Consider the following 20,754-nt stretch of genomic DNA (forward strand, 5'->3'; position numbering starts at 1 on the left):
GGTTTGAACCCTCATGCTCACGAATACGAGTCCAGCGTGCTAACCCCTGCACCACCTCGCTCTGTGCGACAAATAAGGATGGGCTTATCACCACGCTGCCGACAAAATGCAGTGAAAGTGGAATTTCCTTCTAGCAGGCAGCTGATAAAGCAGACGCACTGATAGTGCGGACAGCAGAATCCCGGGCTTCAGCTAATGGAAGTGTCGCAGTTATGAGGGAAAATGTTGACCTTCTGGTCATAATGATGGGTTTCCAAATCTGCCCCCCAATACAGACCTCCTCAACCAGATAGAGGTACAGCCTCTTGGCTCCTCTGCTATGACCGGGTTTGATTCCCGGCGGGGTCAGGGATTTTCTCTGCCTCGTGATGACTGGGTGTTGTGTGATGTCCTTAGGTTAGTTAGGTTTAAGTAGTTCTAAGTTCTAGGGGACTGATGACCATAGATGTTAAGTCCCATAGTGCTCAGAGCCATTTGAACCATTTGAACCTCTGCTATGAGATAAGTGGAGACTGTTGCCTATCACATGCTCCTCCTCTGCACAATGAGTGGTTGCGACTGGATGTGTACGTTATTCAACTGTTGCAAGGCTGAAATTCTCTAGACTCTCTCCATAAATCAGCATCTCGATTCATACATTCCTAAATTCACTGATTCTTCAGTCTATTCGAAGGACACAATAGCAGCTGGTAAAAAATTTCTGATTGCTGTTTATGGCGATAATCATGCAACTATAACGCTCAACAAGCTGAGCTATAAGGAGTGTGTCACATTAGCCTACACGGCGTCAGGAAACACGGCTTCCATACCTCCCTTCGAAGCCGCAACTCTACAACTCACCTTCAGAGTTTCCATCAAGTGCCGCAATAGATCAGAAACTACGCGCATCCAGAGCAGTCGGGATGGAAGTTGACAAAAAACGGGTTGGCTCCCACTACGGTGCTGGAAAATCGAACTCCCAAGCGGAATCTTCAACTTATAGGTATAAGCAGATTATGGGTGTAGGGGAGCAAAGCTGTTCTTCACGAAACTGTGCCAGAAATGTGAAGGGTAATGCTCCAACATCGACGACGTCTTTTATACATAGGAGAAGAAAATGACCTCAACGAGCCCCTTGCAGTAGCAGCACTGTAGCAGCTGTGATGACAGAAGGTAGTAATTCATAAAATATTAAACAACAGTATGCACATTACTAATAATTTTTTCTGTCATAAGATTAATCATTCAATTAGTTTTTTCTGGAGAATGAATGAATGAACTAGCGTTTGGCGTCATCGGCCGGGAGGCCCCTTACGGGGCAGGTCCGGCCGCCTTGGTGCAGGTCTTATTACATTCGACGCCACATTGGGCGACCTGCGTCCCGGATGGGGATGAAATAGTGATGGAGACAACACAACACCCAGTCCCTGAGCGGAGAAAATCCTCGACCCAGCCGGGAATCGTACCCGGGCCCCTTAGGACAGCAGTCCGTCATGCTGACCATTTTTTGTTTGTTTCTTTTTTGATCTCATTTTGTTCTATTTTGTTCGTTGTATATGGTCGGGGAGGACGTCTCATGACACCCGTTCAGGCTGTTCGTTGATCCGTCCACTCAGTTTTTTTATTACAGAGCGCAGCTAAACCCTCTGACCGAACACGCTGAGCTACTGTGCCGGCATCCATTCAGCTATTGGGGCGGACTGTCCAGCCTGGACGTTCCACAGTCCCTGATGCACTGCCTGGGCAGTCAACTGCCAGATGGACACGAGTAAAAAAGTTTGCACACGTGACATCAGTACAGGTATTTCTTCATCAACCGATAGTTCACTATATAACTGAGTCTTTCGTATTCAAGTCTAAAACTAAAATTACAGCCTACAAATAGACAGGGGCTATCAAGTATATCGCTAGAGGCAACACCTTTGAATTTATTCTTTATGACGCCCACTACAGTGACGCTTTTCGTTTCCATAATTAGTTCAATCCTTTCTTCCTATCTGGGTATACAGGTTTTCGTTCACTCATCTTCTACGTTTTCTGTCTCCACTTCTTCAAGATGTAATGTAATGAAATTGTAAACATTGGCTTTCATGCTCCTGCTGCTGATGCAATTATAGCTAACGTCTAAATTTGACTATGTTTTGTTTGTTGTTGTTGTTGTGGTCTTCAGTCCTGAGACTGGTTTGATGCAGCTCTCCATGCTACTCTATCCTGTGCAAGCTTCTTCATCTCCCAGTACCTACTGCAACCTACATCCTTCTGAATCTGCTTAGTGTATTCATCTCTTGGTCTCCCTCTACGATTTTTACCCTCCACGCTGCCCTCCAGTACTAAATTGGTGATCCCTTGATACCGCAAATCATGTCCTACCAACCGATCCCATCTTCTAGTCAAGTTGTGCCACAAACTTCTGTTCTCCCCAATCCTATTCAATACCTCCTCATTAGTTACGTGATCTACCCACCTTATCTTCAGCATTCTTCTGTAGCACCACATTTCGAAAGCTTCTATTCTCTTCTTGTCCAAACTAGTTATCGTCCATGTTTCACTTCCATACATGGCTACACTCCATACAAATACTTTCAGAAACGACTTCCTGACACTTAAGTCTATACTCGACGTTAACAAATTTCTCTTCTTCAGAAACGATTTCCTTGCCATTGCCAGTCTACATTTTATATCCTCTCTACTTCGACCATCATCAGTTATTTTTCTCCCCAAATAGCAAAACTCCTTTACTACTTTAAGTGTCTCATTTCCTAATCTAATTCCCTCAGCATCACCCGATTTAATTTGACTACATTCCATTATCCTCGTTTTGCTTTTGTTGATGTTCATCTTATATCCTCCTTTCAAGACACATCCTGTTTTGTTCAACAGATTTTTTTGTGAAACAATGGAAAGTCCACGTTGGAATATCGATAATATTGTGAAAAGGATAGATTGCTACTCACTGTAAAGACGATGCACTGAGTTCCATATAGGCACAGCAAAACTATTGTTACACTGCCTGTCTACAACTCAACAGATTATTATGTCATATATTTGATGTTTTCTTCCACAAGGATTGGTTGTTCTCATTTTTATTTTATTTTATGAAAGATGAGCGAGTGGCGCAGTTGACTGGATCTGCCACTTGATACGGACCCTTATGGCACCGTCCCATGCCAATGTATTCACGGGCCGTCTAGAGGAATCCTTCATAACCACACAGAATGCCAAGCCCGTAACTTCACAACGCCTGGATTGAGATTGACGACACCCTATCCACATTCCTCCAGAACCTCAACACCTTCTCCCCCATTCCCTTCAGCTGTTCCTCCTTACCCCCATAAACCACCTCAAAGATGGCTACAGCAGTAGCTCTGTCCACATCAAACCTACGGACCACCAATAATACCGCCGCTTCCAACAGCTGCCGTCCATTCCGCACCACGAAATCCCCTCCATAGAGCCTAGCGACCTGTGGATGCCCATCTGTAGTGACAAGCAGTCTCTCTTCAAGCATGCCCAGAGTCTCACTGAGGCTGTCACAAACAGAAATTACCATCTCGAGCTTCTACAGAAACAGACCTCCCGTGTCTTCTTTCTGCAGCCACCTACCACCTCCATCATACCCACTTTTGGGCCACCAAGAAGCGCTCTTCTCTTAAAAGCGTACCACCCAGGACTGGAGCAATTCAGTCAAATTCTCTACCAGGATTTTGACTACATCTTGATTTGCTCTGAAATGAGGAATATTCTCCCCACTCAAGCTGCAGTGACATTCCACCAGCCGCCAAATTTACACAGTATCCTACCAACTGCACCCTTGCTCCCAACCCCCTGCCTCATGACTCATATTCCTGCAATAGTCCTAGATGCGAGACCTGTCCCATGCATCCTCCCACGTCCATCTATTCCAGTCACGTCATAGGGTCTCTTACTCCATGAAAGACAAGGCTCTCTGTGAAATCAGCCACGGGATATATAAGCTAAATTGCAAGCACTGTGCTGTTTTCGGCGTGGGCATGTCGACTAATAAGTCATCTGTCTGTATGAATGGCCACTCGAAAATAGTGGTCAAAAGGCAGGTGGACCACCCAGTTGCTGAACACGATAACGAAGACAACACAGGGTTGGCACTATCCCCACCATGTCGTCCTAGCTCTAACGGAGCGATCAGTAAAAACTCAGAGCTGATAAAGCACTACGTTTCTCCTGTGGGCGGTCCGCAGCTCGTGGTCGTGCGGTAGCGTTCTCGCTTCCCACGCCCGGGTTCCTGGGATCGATTCCCGGCGGGGTTAGGGATTTTCTCTGCCTCGTGATGGCTGGGTGTTGTGTGATGTCCTTCGGTTAGTTAGGTTTAAGTAGTTCTAAGTTCTAGGGGACTGACGACCATAGATGTTAAGTCCCATAGTGCTCAGAGCCATTTGAACCATTTTTCCTGTGGGCATGTAAACTCAGTTAATTTCCAGATTGGAAACAACTGACTTTTGTTGACCTTCTACAAAGCACTGCCTCTTCTTTGAAAATTTTCCTACGTATGTGTGAAAAATGTTCCCTCTGAAAATTATTTTTCCGATAGTTGTTCTTGTTTGTGAAAATTTTGTTTGGTCTTTTTCCGTATTGCTGTTGTATCCAGTGAAATCAAAACTATGTTTGTATGAAGTGAAATCTGAAGCTTCAAGAACAGTATCTGCCAGAAATGTTTGGTCTGCTTTATAGTTGAATGTTTGTTAGCTCAGCAGTAAAATTATCTATCGTGAAATGGGTGCCAAATAAATATGTGAAGTACAGTTATGAGGCGCATCCAGAAAGTAAGATTCCCTACCTAAAGACAACATAGTCACATGAAAAACTATATTGGCAACTGGTACAGAAATTTTTGGACTATTTTTCGACATAGTCATTGAGACACTTGTCATCACTTTTGTATTCCTGTGTGTTAGAAGTCTGCCACCAGTGAATGGAACCAGCCTGTGACAGTAGTTTTCAGCTCTTCGTCGCTGTCAAATCGCTGGTCGGAGGACAGGAATTTCTTGAGAGGCAAGAAAACATGGAAATCACTGGGAGCAAGATCAGGACTGTGTGCTGGATGATCAAACAGCTCCCAGCCGAGCTTCTGCAAAACACTTGTTGTGCGCCGAGCCGTAAGGGGGCGAGTATTATCATGGAGCAGCACAACACATGCTGTAAGCATTGCACGCCCCTTGTTCCGACTGGCAAGTCGCAATTTCTGTACTGTTTCACAGTAACGGTCAGCGTTCACTGTTCCATCTCTGGGCAGGAAGGCAATGTGCAGACTGCTCTTCCTGCCCCAGAACACCATGCACATCACTTTCTGCACCGACACAGTCTGTTTGAAATTCTTCTCAACCGGAGATCCACTGTGACACCACTGCATTGATTGGTGCCCGGTTTCAGGGTCAAGTGAGAAATCCACGTCTCATCGCCTGTGATGATCCTGTCGAGGAACTTGTCACCATCATCATGATATCGCTGCAGAAATGTCAGTGCTGCTCCAAAGCGTTTTGTTTTGTATTCGGGTATCAGATTTTTCGGCACCCATCTGGCACACAATTTCTTGAACAGCAGGTGCTTGGTGACAATTTAGTGCAACAAGGATCGCGACATCTGCGAAAAAGACTGCTGAGCTCCGTAATCGTGAAGCGACAGTTTTCCAGGATGCGCTACTGCACCAGCTCAACCAGATGATCACTGAAGAGGGATGGTCACCCACTGCACTCTTCATCGTGGACACCTCGACGACCTTCGGGAAAAAGCCTACATCGGCGACGCGTCATCTGTTTGCTCATGATGTTCTGCCCGCAGATATGACAGAACTGGCGGTGAATTTAGATGGGGGTATGTTTCGTGCATTAAGGAACATTATCACTGACCAAACCTCACAGACAGTGTGAGAACGAAACGTTGTTGTTGTTGTTGTTGTTGTTGTTGTTGTTGCTGTGGTCTTCAATCCGGAGAATGGTTTGATGCGGCTCGCCATGTTACTCTATCCTGTGCAAGCTTCTTCATCTCCCAGTACCTACCGCCACCTACATCCTTCTGAATCTGCTTAGTGTATTCATCTCTTGGTCTCCCTCTACGATTTTTACCCTCCGTGTTGCCGTCCAATACTAAATTGGTGATCCCTTTATGCCTCAGAATATGTCCCACCAACTGATCCCTTCTTCTAGTCAAGTTGTGCCACAAATTTCTCTTATCCCCAATTCTATTCAATACCTCCTCATTGACCTACCCATCTAATCTTCAGCACTCTTCTGTAGCACCACATTTCGAAAGCTTTTATTCTCTTTTTGTCTAAACTACTCATCGTCCATGTTTCACTTCCATACATGGCTGCACTCCATACAGATACTTTCACAAAAACCTTCCTGACACTAAAACCTACACTCGATGTTAAAAAATTTCTCTTTTTCAGAAACGCTTTCCTTGCTATTGCCAGTCTACATTTTATATCCTCTCTACTTTACCATCATCAGTTATTTTGCTTCCCAAATAGCAAAACTCATTTACTACTTTACGTGTCCCATTTCCTAATATAATTCCCTCAGCATCACCCGTTTTAATTCGACTACATTCCATTATCCACGTTTTGCTTTTATTGTTCATTTTATATCCTCCTTTCAAGACGCTGTCCATTCCGTTCAGCTGCTCTTCCAGGTCCTTTGCTGTCTCTGACAGAATTACAATGTCATCGGCGAACCTGAAAGTTTTTATTTCTTCTCCATGGATTTTAATACCTACTCCGAATTTTTCTTTTGTTCCCTTTACTGCTTGCTCAATATACAGATTCAATAACATCGGGGATAGGCTACAACCCTGTCTCACTCCCTTCCCAACCACTGCTTCCCTTTCATGCCCCTTGACTCTTGTAACTGCCATTTGGTTTCTGTACATATTGTAAATAGCCTTTCGTTCCCTGTATTTTACCCCTGCCACCTTCAAAATTTGAAAGAGAGTATTCCAGTCAACATTGTCAAAAGCTTTCTCTAAGTCTACAAATGCTAGAAACGTAGGTTTGCCTTTCCTTAATCTAGCTTCTAAGATAAGTCGTAGGGTCAGTATTGCCTCACGTGTTCCAACATTTCTACGGAATCCAAACTGATCTTCCCCGAGGTCGGCTTCTGCCAGTTTTTCCATTCGTCTGTAAAGAATTCGTGTTAGTGTTTTGCAGCCGTGTCTTATTAAACTGATAGTTCGGTAATTTTCATATCTGTCAACACCTGCTTTCTTTGGGATTGGAATTATTATATTATATAAGAGACGTCATTTCGGGTCACTACTGCCGTGGTTCTGGCACAGACGGGACCTGTCCGGCCGGCATTTGATTCTCACGTTATAGATCTGTTGAGCATGTGCAGTTTTCCTGACTAAATACGTCTACTTTAAAGGAAAAAAAACACGGGGAAACCTACTTTCTGTATGCACCTCGTACATCCACATGTAGTAGTGATTGGGTATTGGTGAAAAGACACTGTCGAAGAAGCGAATTTGATGGTTGCCTGGTCCCAGAGTGTGATCTGCTACTGTCGGTTTATCCTTCTTACTCAGGCGACAGGTGGTATTGTTTTCCCTCTTTACTTCATTCTGTAGCTCCTGTGTACACCTGACCACATGTGAAGGTACTTTGTATACTCCTGCAGTGGCGGGCTTAGCGCTTAGGTCCTTCACAGTATTCACCTTTCTTGCTGGTCTAAGCTCTGCATCAATACCGTGTTTTCTGAGTGCGCAGCTGTTCCCACAGTTGATCACTTTCACAAATGGGAACGATAGTGTTCGTCTCTCCCTAGAAGCTGCACATCGCTTGGGGCACAGTGCCACATTTATCTCTTGGTGAGACTAGCCAATTCTTCTGGAGGCAGTTCTTAAATGATAGAATTCGTCCTCCAAGTACTATGGTTTGCATATCCTCTTAGCCTAGCCCACCAGTGTTTCCATCTCTCCTCTTCTCTGCTTTCGAATGTAGGGGTCCGATCCCAAACTTCTACAGTCGTCAGGAGAGAGCTGGGTAGGATGTTGTAGTGGGGTCCTAGTTGCCGGTTCTAGGCGCGTCCGTCTGGAACTACGCGACCGCTACGATCGCAGGTTCGAATTCTGCCTCGGGCATGGATATGTGCGATGTCCTTAGGTTAGTTAGGTTTAAGTAGTTCTAAGTTCTAGGGGACTGATGACCTCAGATGTTAAGTCCCATAGTGCTCAGAGCCATTTGAACCATTTGAGCCAAACAGAGTTTAACATAAATGATGTCTAGAAAACTTTATTGACATAACAGAACACGAAAAGTCATGGTCAAATGGTAAACGCAATGCATGCGGACCACAGATAAAATTTAAAAACGGGTCTGAGCGCTACGGGACTTTACTTCTGAGGTCATCAGTCCCCTAGAACTTAGAACTACTGAAACCTAAGGACATCACACATATCCATGCCCGAGGATTCGAACCTGCGACCGTAGCGGTGGTGTGGTTCCAGACTGTAGCGCCTAGAACCGCTCGGCCACACCGGTCGGCATAAAATTTAAAGAAACATAAGAATAACGATGGATAACATCATCTCTGATTTGCTGTATATATTTGTAAACTTGCAGCATCATAGTAAAGAGGTGTCAAACTTGAACTGTCAAAATACCTGACTAAAACGTATTTTTACGTTTCATAGCCATAAGAACAACTATATTGCCCGAGACATGACAGAAAGACATTACTATAGAAGCAATATGGCTGACATTTCCAACTCGACTCGATGTAAACGTATAACAGCCGAAATGTATGTGGATATAGTGTTACTAATGTTATTTCGCAGGTCACTCGATAATGGCAATACATCGGCACAGGCCTGTCGCGGGAAATCTTAGATACTGTGTAACCTTATTGCAGGTGGTTTGGAGCAACGATTTCCAAAAAAAATGACCTTTACCACCATGTTGTTGTTGTTGTTGTGGTCTTCAGTCCTGAGACTGATTTGATGCAGCTCTTCATGCTACTCTATCCTGTGCAAGCTTCTTCATCTCCCAGTGCCTCCTGCAACCTATACCCTTCTGAATTTGTTTAGTGTATTCATCTCTTGGTCTGCCTCTAGCATTTTTTACCCTCCACGCTGCCCTCCAATACTAAATTGGTGATCCCTTGATGCCTCAGAATATGTCCTACGAACCGATCCCTTCTTCTAGTCAAGTTGTTCCACAAATTTCTCTTCTCTCCAATTCTGTTCAATACCTCCTCATTAGTTATGTGATCTTTCCATGTAAACTACAGCATTCTTCTGTAGCACCACATTTCGAAAGGTCCTATTCTCTTCTTGTCTAAACTATTTATCGTCCATATTTCACTTCCACACATGGCTACGCACCATACAAATACTTTCAGAAACGACTTCCTGACGCTTAAGTCTCTACTCGATGTTAATAAATTTCTCTTCTTAAGAAACGCTTTCCTTGGCATTACCAGTCTACATTTTATATCCTCTCTACTTCGACCATCATCAGTTATTTTGCTCCCCAAATAGCAAAACTCCTTTACTACTTTAAGCGTCTCATTTCCTAATCTAATACCCTCAGCATCACCCGATTTAATTTGACTACATTCCATTATCGTCGGTTTGCTTTTGTTGATGTTCATCTTATATCCTCCTTTCAAGACACTGTCCATTCCATTCAGCTGCTCTTCCAAGTCCTTTGCTATCTCTGACAGAATTACAATGTCATCGGTGAACCTCAAAGTTCTTATTTCTTCTCCATGGATTTTAATACCTACTCCGAATTTTTCTTTTGTTTCCTTTACTGGTTGCTCAGTACACAGATTGAATAACATCGGGGAGAGGCTACACCCCTGTCTCACTCCCTTCCCAACCACTGCTTCTCTTTCATGCCCCTCGACTCTTATAATTGCCATCTGGTTTCTGTACAAGTTGTAAATAGCCTTTCGCTCCATGCCACCTTCAGAATTTGAAAGGAGTATTCCAGTCAACATTGTCAAAAGCTTTCTCTAAGTCAACAAATGCTATAAACGTAGGTTTGCTTTTCCTTAATCTAGCTTCTAAGATAAGTCGTAGGGTCAGTATTGCCTCACGTGTTCCAACATTTCTACGGAATCCAAACTGATCTTCCCCCAGGTCGGCTTCTACCAGTTTCTCCATTCGTCTGTAAAGAATTTGCTTTAGTATTTTGCAGCTGTGACTCATTAAACTGATAGTTCGGTAGTTTTCACATCCGTCAACACCTGTTTTCTTTGGGATTGGAATTATTATATTCTTCTTGAAGTCTGAGGGTATTTCGCCTGTCTCATACATCTTGCTCAGCAGATGGTAGAGTTTTGTCAGGACTGGCTCTCCCAAGGCTGTCAGTAGTTCTAATGGAGTGTTGTCTACTCCCAGGGCCTTGTTTCGACTCAGGTCTTTCAGTGCTCTGTCAAACTCTTCACGCAGTATCGTATCTCCCATTTCATCTTCATCTACATGCTCTTCCATTTCTATAATATTGTCCTCAAGTACGCCGCCCTTGTATAGACCCTATATATACTCCTTCCACCTTTCTGCTTTCCTTTCTTTGCTTAGAACTGGGTTTCCATCTGAGCTCTTGATTGATATTTGTACAAGTGGCTCTCTTTTCTCCAAAGGTCTCTTTAATTTTCCTGTAGGCAGTATCTATCTTACCCATAGTGAGATAAGCCTCTACATCTTTACATTTGCCCTCTAGCCATCCCTGCTTGGGCATTTTCCACTTCCTGTCGATGTCAATTTTGAGACGTTTGTACTCCTTTTTGCCTGCTTCATTTACTGCATTTTTACATTTTCTCCTTTCATCAATTAAATTCAATATTTCTTCTGTTACCCAAGGATTTCTACTGGCCCTCGTCTTTTTACCTACTTGATCCTCTGCTGCCTTCACTACTTCATCTCTCAAAGCTATCCATTCTTCTTCTACTGTATTTCTTTCCCCCATTCCTGTCAATTATTCCCTTATGCTCTCCCTGAAACTCTGTACAACCTCTGGTTTAGTCAGTTTATCCAGGTCCCATCTCCTTAAATTCCCACCTTTTTGCAGTTTCTTCAGTTTTAATCTACAGTTCATATGGAAATGTCTTACAATTTAAAACCTGGTTCCTAAATCTCTGTCTTACCATTATATAATCTATCAGAAACCTGTCAGTATCTCCAGGCTTCTTCCATGTATACAACCTTCTTTTATGATTCTTGAACCAAGTGTAAACGTATAGCAGTCAAAATTTATGTTGAGATAGTCATACTAATGTTATTTCGCAGGTCACTCAATAATGGCAATAAGTTGGTACAGGCCTGTCGCGTGAAACATTAGATAACGTGTTACCTTATTGCAGATGGTTTGGAGCTATGATTTCCACAAAAAATAACCTTTACCACCATAAATATAATTAATATTTAATCTCGAAATCAGTGTAAACATTTATGGACACTCTATATTATTGTGCAATATTGTCGAGCGTTTAGGGGCCGCCTGAGAAGGCGTCAGAGTCACGTACGTGGTGGCGGCCCTGTGCAGGAGTCGGTGGACCCCCGCTCGTGGCTGGACGGCGAGGCCCAGACGAGGCCGGAGGAGCCGGTGTGCGCGTACAGCTTCGTGCAGGCGCGCCTGCAGTTGACGGGGGCGCGCGCCATCCGCTGCGCCGACTTCCCGTACGCCGTGGTGCTGCTGCGCCAGGGGGTGACTGCGCCGTGTTCGGGCGCCATCATCTCGCCCACCGCCGTGCTCAGCGCCGCCCAGTGCCACACGCCCAAAGGCAGTCAGTACACCTCTACAGCGCTCCACAGCTCATTTCTCCTTTCACGTTTTCACTGTCTTTACTTCCACTCAATGTATACAGAGTTATTTGTGTTCCTATTACATAGTTATAGGTGTTCCAGAAAGGAATCAGAACAGTGATATTTGCTAATGCGCCGTTTTGGATATCGACGACTTTGAAAGAAGAATGTCAAAAGATGTACGGTACAGTAGTAGGGTAAGGGCGGTACTGGTGAAATTTTGATATTAAAATGGTTCAAATGGCTCTGAGCACTATGGGACTTAACTTCTGAGGTCATCAGTCCCCTAGAACTTAGAACTACTTAAACCTAACCAACCTAAGGACATCACAAACATCCATGCCCGAGGCAGGATTCGAATCTGCCATCGTAGCGTTCGCACGGTTCCAGACTGTAGCGCCTAGAGCCGCTCGGCCACTCCGGGTAGCTTGATATCAAATAGATACACGAATTAATTAAATTGATCAATTAATTACCCTGAACACCTCCACCTCAATCCCCAGATGACGTCATGCACTTTCCTTAGCCTGCACTAGGGCCCCCACACCCTCCCCACCCCTCCTCTCCTCCTCCTCCACAATCCCTATTGATGGGAATTTCGAACTTCAGCCCCAATTTCGAATTTCTGATGTACAAGGAAAGGCAAACCTACGTTTCTAGCATTTGTAGACTTAGAGAAAGCTTTTGACAGTGTTGACTGGAATACTCTCTTTCAAATTCTGAAGGTGGCAGGGGTAAAATACAGGGAGCGAAAGGCTATTTACAATTTATACAGAAACCAGATGGCAGTTATAATAGTCGAGGGACATGAAAGGGAAGCAGTGGTTGGGAAGGGAATGAGACACTGTTGTAGCCTCTCCGCGATGTTATTCAATCTTTATATTGAACAAGGAATAAAGGAAACAAAAGAAAAATTCGGAGTAGTTATTAAAATCCATGGAGAAGAAACAAAAACTTTGAGGTTCGCCGACGACATTGTAATTCTGTCAGAGATAGCAAAGGACTTGGAAGAGCAGCTGAACGGAGTGGACAGTGTCTTGAAAGGAGGATATAAGATGAGCACCAACAAAAGCAAACCGACGATAATGGAATGTAGACGAATTAAAACGGGTGATGCTGAGGGTATTAGATTAGGAAATGAGACACTTAAAGTAGTAAAGGAGTTTTGCTATTTGGGGAGCAAAATAACTGATGATGGTCGAAGTACAGAGAATATAAAACGTAGACTGGCAATGGCAAGGAAAGCCTTTATTAAGAAGAGAAATTTATTAACGTAGAGTATAGATTTAAGCGTCAGGACGTCGTTTCTGAAAGTATTTGTATGGAGTGTAGCCATGTATGGAAGTGAAACATGGACGATAAATAGTTTGGACAAGAAGCAAATAGAAGCTTTCGAAATGTGGTGCTACAGAAGAATGCTGAAGATTAGATGGGTAGATCACATAACTAATGAGGTATTGAATAGAATTGGGGAGAAGAGGAGTTCGTGGCACTACTTGAATAGAAGAAGGAATCGGCTGGTAGGACATGTTCTGAGGCATCAAGGGATCACCAATTTAGTATTGGACGGCAACACGGAGGGTAAAAATCGTAGAGGGAGACCAAGAGATGAATACACTAAACAGATTCAGAAGGATGTAGTTTGCAGTAGGTACGGGGAGATGAAGATGCTTGCACAGGATTGAGTAGCATGGAGAGCTGCATCAAATGAGTCTCCGGACTGAAGACCACAACAACAACAACAACAAGTGAATTGTCAATTCAGACGACGTAATAGTAACGGAAATTGTTTATAAAACGTAAATAGAATGTAGAAATCGAAAAAAATTGAGATTACAGGAAATCGGTGAATTATGCTTTGAAAAGGGCATAATTTGCATTTCGTAGGACAGGACTCTTGTTTAACTTCTGATTGCTTCGACGTTTCATATTCTGCTATTACAAAGTCATTAAGATGTTTGGGGGTCTGTTCGGTGACCATTTGTCCGCCACCCCCGCCCAAACTAGTTGTTCGTTTGGCTTTCACGCCATGGGGGGGCGGCAGGCAGCAGTTGGAAATCGGCAGATGATTGTGATGTACAGTATCGTTCCAGCGACGCGCTTTGTTGGGCATGCAACCTGAACAATAGATTTGTTTTCGAAGGTTAGCGTCTTCTTCTCTCAACTGTGTCCTAACGAAAAAAACAACAAAAAATTTTCGAACTGTATAGCTAATGTGAATGTTTGTCTGAAAAAAATATTGCTATTCTTTACCATACATCTTTGTCGTTATTTCATAAATCTCTTCCCTTACAAATGTATATAAAAGCTGTGCAAGACACATAAAATATTAGTTTGAAGCATGAGGAAGGGGACATTTAATATGGAGGAAAATAAAATATGTGTAATGAGTGGATGGGGTCGCACCTATCGTGCTGCATATGTAGGTTTTGGGAACAGGCGGCACGTGATCGTGTCTGCTTCCAGACGCATAGCAAACATGGCTGAAATTATATCTCCTGTGCTTGAATGAAGCCGCATACGTAGGATATAGGCAAAGCTACATACTATCTAAGTATAAACTAGGTAGAAACAAAGCAAAAAGGCAGAATATAGGGTAAAAAACTATTTTCATTAATCAAACTTAAAAGTAATTTTACGTTTTTATAAGCAGGTACAACACTGTTTTTGCACATCTTCTTCTTCTTGAGCTGATGGGTAACAGGGCACCAGTAGATGGCGCTATAGCACTATGGGACTTAACATCTGAGGTCATCAGTCCCCTAGACTTAGAACTACTTAAACCTAACTGACCTAAAGACATCACACACATCCATGCCAGAAGCAGGATTCGAACCTTCAACTGTAGCAGCAGTGTGGTTCCGGACTGAAGCGCCTAGAACCGCTCGGCCACAGCGGCCGGTGGCACCAGTAGAATTCCAGTTCTTGAATAGAAGCAAAATTGCAGATTCGCTGCATCCGTGTGATGTTCTCCTTGTCTTTCGTTTAGATGATGGTCTCAGGATGATCCAGTATTTGCAGTGACGTTATCATTCCTCTATAAGTTGTACCAGGATCGTCCCAGTGGAATCCATGCAAGAAACGTGTTAGCCACTTTGCACTCCTCCGTGTTTTAGTACAGTTCATATTCTTGAGAGGCTTTGGTGTTGCAATTCTTGCTGAGAATGTCTATATTATACTAGCATCTTCTGTGTATGTTATGAGTGCAACATCATTAAATATGAATTGTCTGCACTCATCATTATTCAAACCTTGAATGTCGGTAACTACTTTCACATTGCAAGTTGTCATTGTGAAATGCTATGGGTATGAACCTGGTCATTTATACAGCACGCTGCAACAACATCAGTAAGTGGGCAGTAGTTAATCACACGGTCATGTAGAACAAGAGCATATGCTGCATTGTGTACTGGGAAATTTGACGAGGATTCAAATTCGATTCGTACATCTGTTGGTATTGATTTAATTATCTCATTTTGCTTCGAACAGTCTATTACGATGGTTGGTGCCAGCTCCTTGAATTTCTGTGGACTGAGTAGGCATCGTTCCGATTTAACATCTTCACAGTAAGAAACACGGGAGATTGTATACATGTGAAATGCTAGACTACATACATTCTACACTCTCTGTAGCAGTAAATTGTCAGAGATAGAATTCTGAATTCAAGTGCACTCTGGTATTAGTTAAATTACCGTGTCAAATTCGTTGGAATCGTTCGCTAAATTCCCTCTTCAATTGGTCTGAAATGCAAGTATGATGAATCTCGCTGCTTCCATCTGCACGGAGGTTTCAATAGCGCACGTTCGTCTGATAGCTGTCGGTAGCACTGGGTACTCAAAAACGTCCCATGAGCGGAAAGTTAATGGCAGATATGTACCGGTATTCAGAACTTTTAAAAGCTTCAAACGCTCCTTGTCTGCCACAATGAATGTGTGGCGTTTTCCATATAATTTTATTGATGCTGACCTGATTCTTCTCTTCAGCTCCTTGAATGTATGTGTTGCTATCCTTTGCGCTCCGTACCAGAATAAGCTCTTGTTTAGCATTCATAATAATTCGCAGCATGTTCTCCAAGTACCCCAAAAGCATTTTCAGAGGTATGATGCAGTAAATCGGCGGCACTCTTTTGCTGTTCTGCCCACAGGCTCGTCTATGAACCATCCTGCATTTTCTAAATCATTTAAATCCAAGGGTGATGATGAGATATGTATTTTAAGGGTTGATGCTATGTCAATATTACGTGTAAGATCAATCTCTACTCCATAAAAAAATCTTCAAATGTGTGTGAAATCTAATGGGACTTAACTGCTAAGGTCATCAGTCCATAAGCTTACACACTACGTAACCTAAATTATCCTAAGGACAAACACACACACCCATGCCCGAGGGAGGACTCGAACCTCCGCCGGGACCAGCCGCACAGTCCATGACTGCAGCGCCTTAAGACCGCTTGGCTAATCCAGCGCGGCTCTACTCCATTAACTTCGTATCGTATTCCCTGGAACAGGAATGCCAAATCATTACGTGCAGTGTTTGATCCCATTGTATGACTAACATCTTTTTTCTTAAATGATCGATCAGAAAATATGAAACTGTTGCATGGAAGAGTTAAAGCGTCTTGATGCTGGATGACAATCCTAATTTCATCGTTTTTGTTAAATGTCATTGAAGCATAAGGTTTATGCGAGAAGTATTCCTGGCATATGATTCGCTCACATCACAGTCCTCTGGGTGAGATGTATTGAGCGACGACGTCATTGCGAGGCTTCAAGGCCACTGAATTAAGAAACTCGCAGTTCGCACGTGTTATCTCACCTTGCGGTTCCGCTGCAAAGTGCTGTGCTATGGGCTGTGTGCGCTGGTTTTATACCTTACGCTCATCTTGTCTTAGATGTAGTCCTACAATGATTTCCTCACCACTAAAGTAAGCAAGTTGCTTATTCTGGTCCACAATACGCAGCTCCAGATAGTCCAATGTCTGAACTGTCACTGAAAGGTATATAGCGTTGGTAGGAGTCTCAACAATGTTACACCCTGTTCCAACTGATGGAAAGAGTCAGTAAATAGAATGAACCCGTCTATCGTTGAGATATGAGTTCTTTGCAATATCACACTCAATACTGATTGTACTGACAGGGAGAATATCCACTGTCTGATCAGATTTGTAAAATTTATTGGGGTTTAAAACCTGACACTTTGTGAAATCCAGTAGTGGGCCTATAGAACCTTTCTGCTTCAAGTCAATCGATGCATTCACCGTCCTTACTTCAGATTTAAGTGTACTGATGTTTGCATGGAGCTCAATCCCTTTTACAGACGGTTTTAAAACTTCGTTTAAATCGTCAATATCGTGTGCTCCACGTTCAATTTCCACAATTTCGCTTTTACCATAAATTTACAGATACAATTTATTGTTAGCCTCTGTGGTATTTGGGATGGTCTTGTATGTCTCCAGTCCAATCAGCACAATATTCCAATCTTCAATCCTTAAATCATCTGGCTGGAAGTAATTCGCACGTAATACAGACAATCGTTCTTTTAAAGTCAAGGTGTACATTTCATCTAATCATCAACTGCTGAATGAATGCTTAATACCCGTCTTTACATATCATTCGTAGACATCAGGAGGAACATGATGCATAGACGACCACACAGGAATGTATTAAAGTCTTGGTAGCGTCGAAAATTGTAGAACACGTGTCTTGTGCATGTGAAGTATTGTAATTCTTCTGGCGTTTGCAAGTCACGGTATGAGTCGAAATAGTAGACGTTATTTGTAATTTGTTTTTTTTTCACATATGCTACCCAGCGAGTTCCAGGTCCTCCTGCTACACCCAAATTCACAATTCGACATTCTCCTGATTTCCACACCTCGGAAAGTTGAATTTCTTCTTAACAAACTTAAGCAGATCTGTATTTGTAAGCGTCCTGTCTGGTAAGACTGCTAGAGGTCTGTTTTGTTCATGAAGAGACCTAGTCCTTTCTTGTACGGTTTCTGGTTGCTGCCTCCATCATGCAGTTATGTCTTCTGGCATCCTGCACTTGCTCCTCAGAGTTGTGAATTGTTGACTGTCCTGGCAATAGTCGCAGGACCCCTAGCCACTGAACCCACCACTGAGAGTCCGGCTAGGGCAGGAATGAGGAAGGGAATAATTGCACCTGACGTCTTGGGTATTGCCAGAACCCTGGGTGGTTTAATCGATCTTTGTTTCTCCCTCCTTTCTGCTTCAGGGTGTTTTAGCTGCATACAACGCTGTCAGGATACAGTTTTTCACACACCCTTTGACCGTCGTCTTCTTCCTACGTGCAGCGTTCATAAATTGACTGAACGTCTTCACACTCAAGCTCAACTTGACTTTACCATGCATAGTTTTTCAACAGCAGATACTGCAATGCGTCGATCTAGACCAAAATTCGTTCTCGCCCGTGTTGCCTTAGCTTCATCAGCTAAAATTCGATCGGCGGTGTGACGATCTCATTTGCTGCGTATGCGATGTCGTGTACCAGACACACTTCGCCAAGCAGATTTATCTCCTAATCACCGCGTGTCAATCGTTTTTGAAGATTTGTTCCAGCTCCACAGTAGTTATATCCAGGAATGTGTAATTCGACTGGTAGTTTGTGTAGAATACTGCCTCCTCCTCTAACGCGTCTTCAATCATGCATGTTATGCTTCTGAGGTGATTGTGGTCAGTGCACCCTGTTACATAGCAAATTGTCAGCGTCGATTCAGCTTTTTGGTGATGCGGGAAAAATCCCTCGACGCCATATGACCCTCTCTAAGAAATACACATATGGTTCCGAGCTCTTCTGTAACCCTTCTGTGTAAAAGCATTCTGCAATTTCAGTACCACTACTGTCTTCTACCAGGTAGGTTCTAGGATTCGTTCTCTGCACTTTGGAAACTGTGAATATCTCGGCTGACCAGTTTGGCATGTATGACTTCCCTAATGCTGTCTTGCGTTTTAAAATACATACTGAATCACCTACATTAAATTGCTGTTTGCGCGGATCTAACATTTTAATATGATTGTATACTGTGTCTAGAAGTCTACTATCTCGAACATCGATTGGTGCCATTTTTATTGTGCGATGGTTGGTTCCTTTATACTGTGCAAGCATTTGCGGGAGTATATCGCTACGAAGATTAAATCGCATCCACATTTCGGTTTTCACTGTTCTGTTCAGACGTTCCACGATACTCGCCTTCTGGTGGGTAAATGTCGAGTAGTGATGTATTCCATACCGCTCCATCACGGTCTTGAAATACCTAATGTGAAACTCGCCACCGTGATCTGTTTGAAAGTTGTCTGGGCATCGAGTCGTCACGTCTACAATAGTCCCTCAAACACATGTGTGACACACTTCCCTATTTTCTCTTTCACGGGTAATGCCCTGGCATATTTAGAACAAGTATCAATGACCATTAAAATGTATTTGAATCCGTCATTCACACGGGAACATTCCGTGATGTCACAAAATTCGCGTGTCACAGGTCGTTCAAACCTACAATAACATACCTTCAAGGTTATGTTTTGCGTTCTGGTTCGGGCAGTTCTGGAACTACAGTCTCCACACTTATTCGGTGATGCCTCTCTGCAAGCTCAGAAATTATTCAAACAACTTCATTCGAATGAGCTGTATTACCAGCGGCAGCTGATGCCATGAGCAGTCAGAGCCGGTCTCTTAGCTCGTTGGGATCGTCGTAATATGCACTGAAGTGCTAAGGAAACTGGTATAGGCATGCGTATTCAAATACAGACATATGTAAACAGACAGAATATGGAGCTACGGTTGGTAACGACTATATAATACAACGAGTGTCTGGCGCAGTTGTTAGATCGGTTACTGCTGCTACAATGGCAGGTTATTAAGATTTAAGTGAGTTTCAACTTGGTGTTATAATCGGCGCATGAGCGATGGGGCACGGCATCTCTGAGGTAGTGATGAAGTGGGGATTTTCCCTGATAACCATATCACAAGTGTACTGCGAATATCAGGAATCCGGTAAAACATCAAATTATTGTCATTGCTGCTGCTGGAAAAAGATCCTGTAAGTACGGGACCATCGACAACTAAAGAGAATCGTTAAACGTGACAGAAGTGCAACCCTTCTGCAAACTGCTGCAGATTTCAATGTTTTACTTCAGGATACGTAAACGTGCCAACCATTCAACGAAACATTATCGATATGGGCTTTCGGATCCGAAGCCCCAACTCGTGTATCCTTGATGACTGCACGACATAAAGCTTTACGCCTCACCTGGGCCCGTTAACACCGTCTTGGACTGTTGATGACTGGAAACATATTGCCTGGTCGGACGAGTCTCGTTTCAAATTGTATCGAGGGGATGGACGTGTACAAGTATGGAGACCACCTCATGAATCCATGCACCCTGCGTGTCAGCAGGGAACTGTTCAAGCTGTTGGAGGCTGTGTAATGGTGTGGGGTGTGTGCAGTTAGTGATATGGGACCCTTATATGTCTCGATACGGCTCTAAAAGGTGACATATATGTAATCCTCCAGTCTGATCACCTACATGCATTCATGGCCATTGTACATTCCGACGGACTTGGGCAATTCTAACATGATAATGCGACACCCCACACGTCCAGAATTGCTACAGAGTGGCTCATGAACACTCTTCTGAGTTTAAACACTTCCGCTGGCCACCAGACTCCTCATAAATGAACATTATTGAGCATATCAGAGATGCCAAGCAGTGTGTTGTTCAGAAGAGATCTCCATCCCCTCGTACTCGTACGGATTTACGGACAGCACTGCATGATTCATGGCGTTAGTACCCTCCAGCATTACTTCAGATATTAGTCGAATCCAATCTACGTCGTGATACGGCATTTCTGCGTGCTCGTGTGGGCTCAACACGATGTTAGCCACATGTATCAGTTTCTTTGGCTCTTCAGTGTATACAGGGGAAAGCGAAATTCGCGCGTTCGGGCTTTGCAGCGCAACTCCACAGAGGCCAGCGATAA

The sequence above is a fragment of the Schistocerca piceifrons genome, chromosome 9 (assembly GCF_021461385.2).
Source record: "Schistocerca piceifrons isolate TAMUIC-IGC-003096 chromosome 9, iqSchPice1.1, whole genome shotgun sequence".
NCBI classification, from domain to species: Eukaryota; Metazoa; Arthropoda; class Insecta; order Orthoptera; family Acrididae; genus Schistocerca; species Schistocerca piceifrons.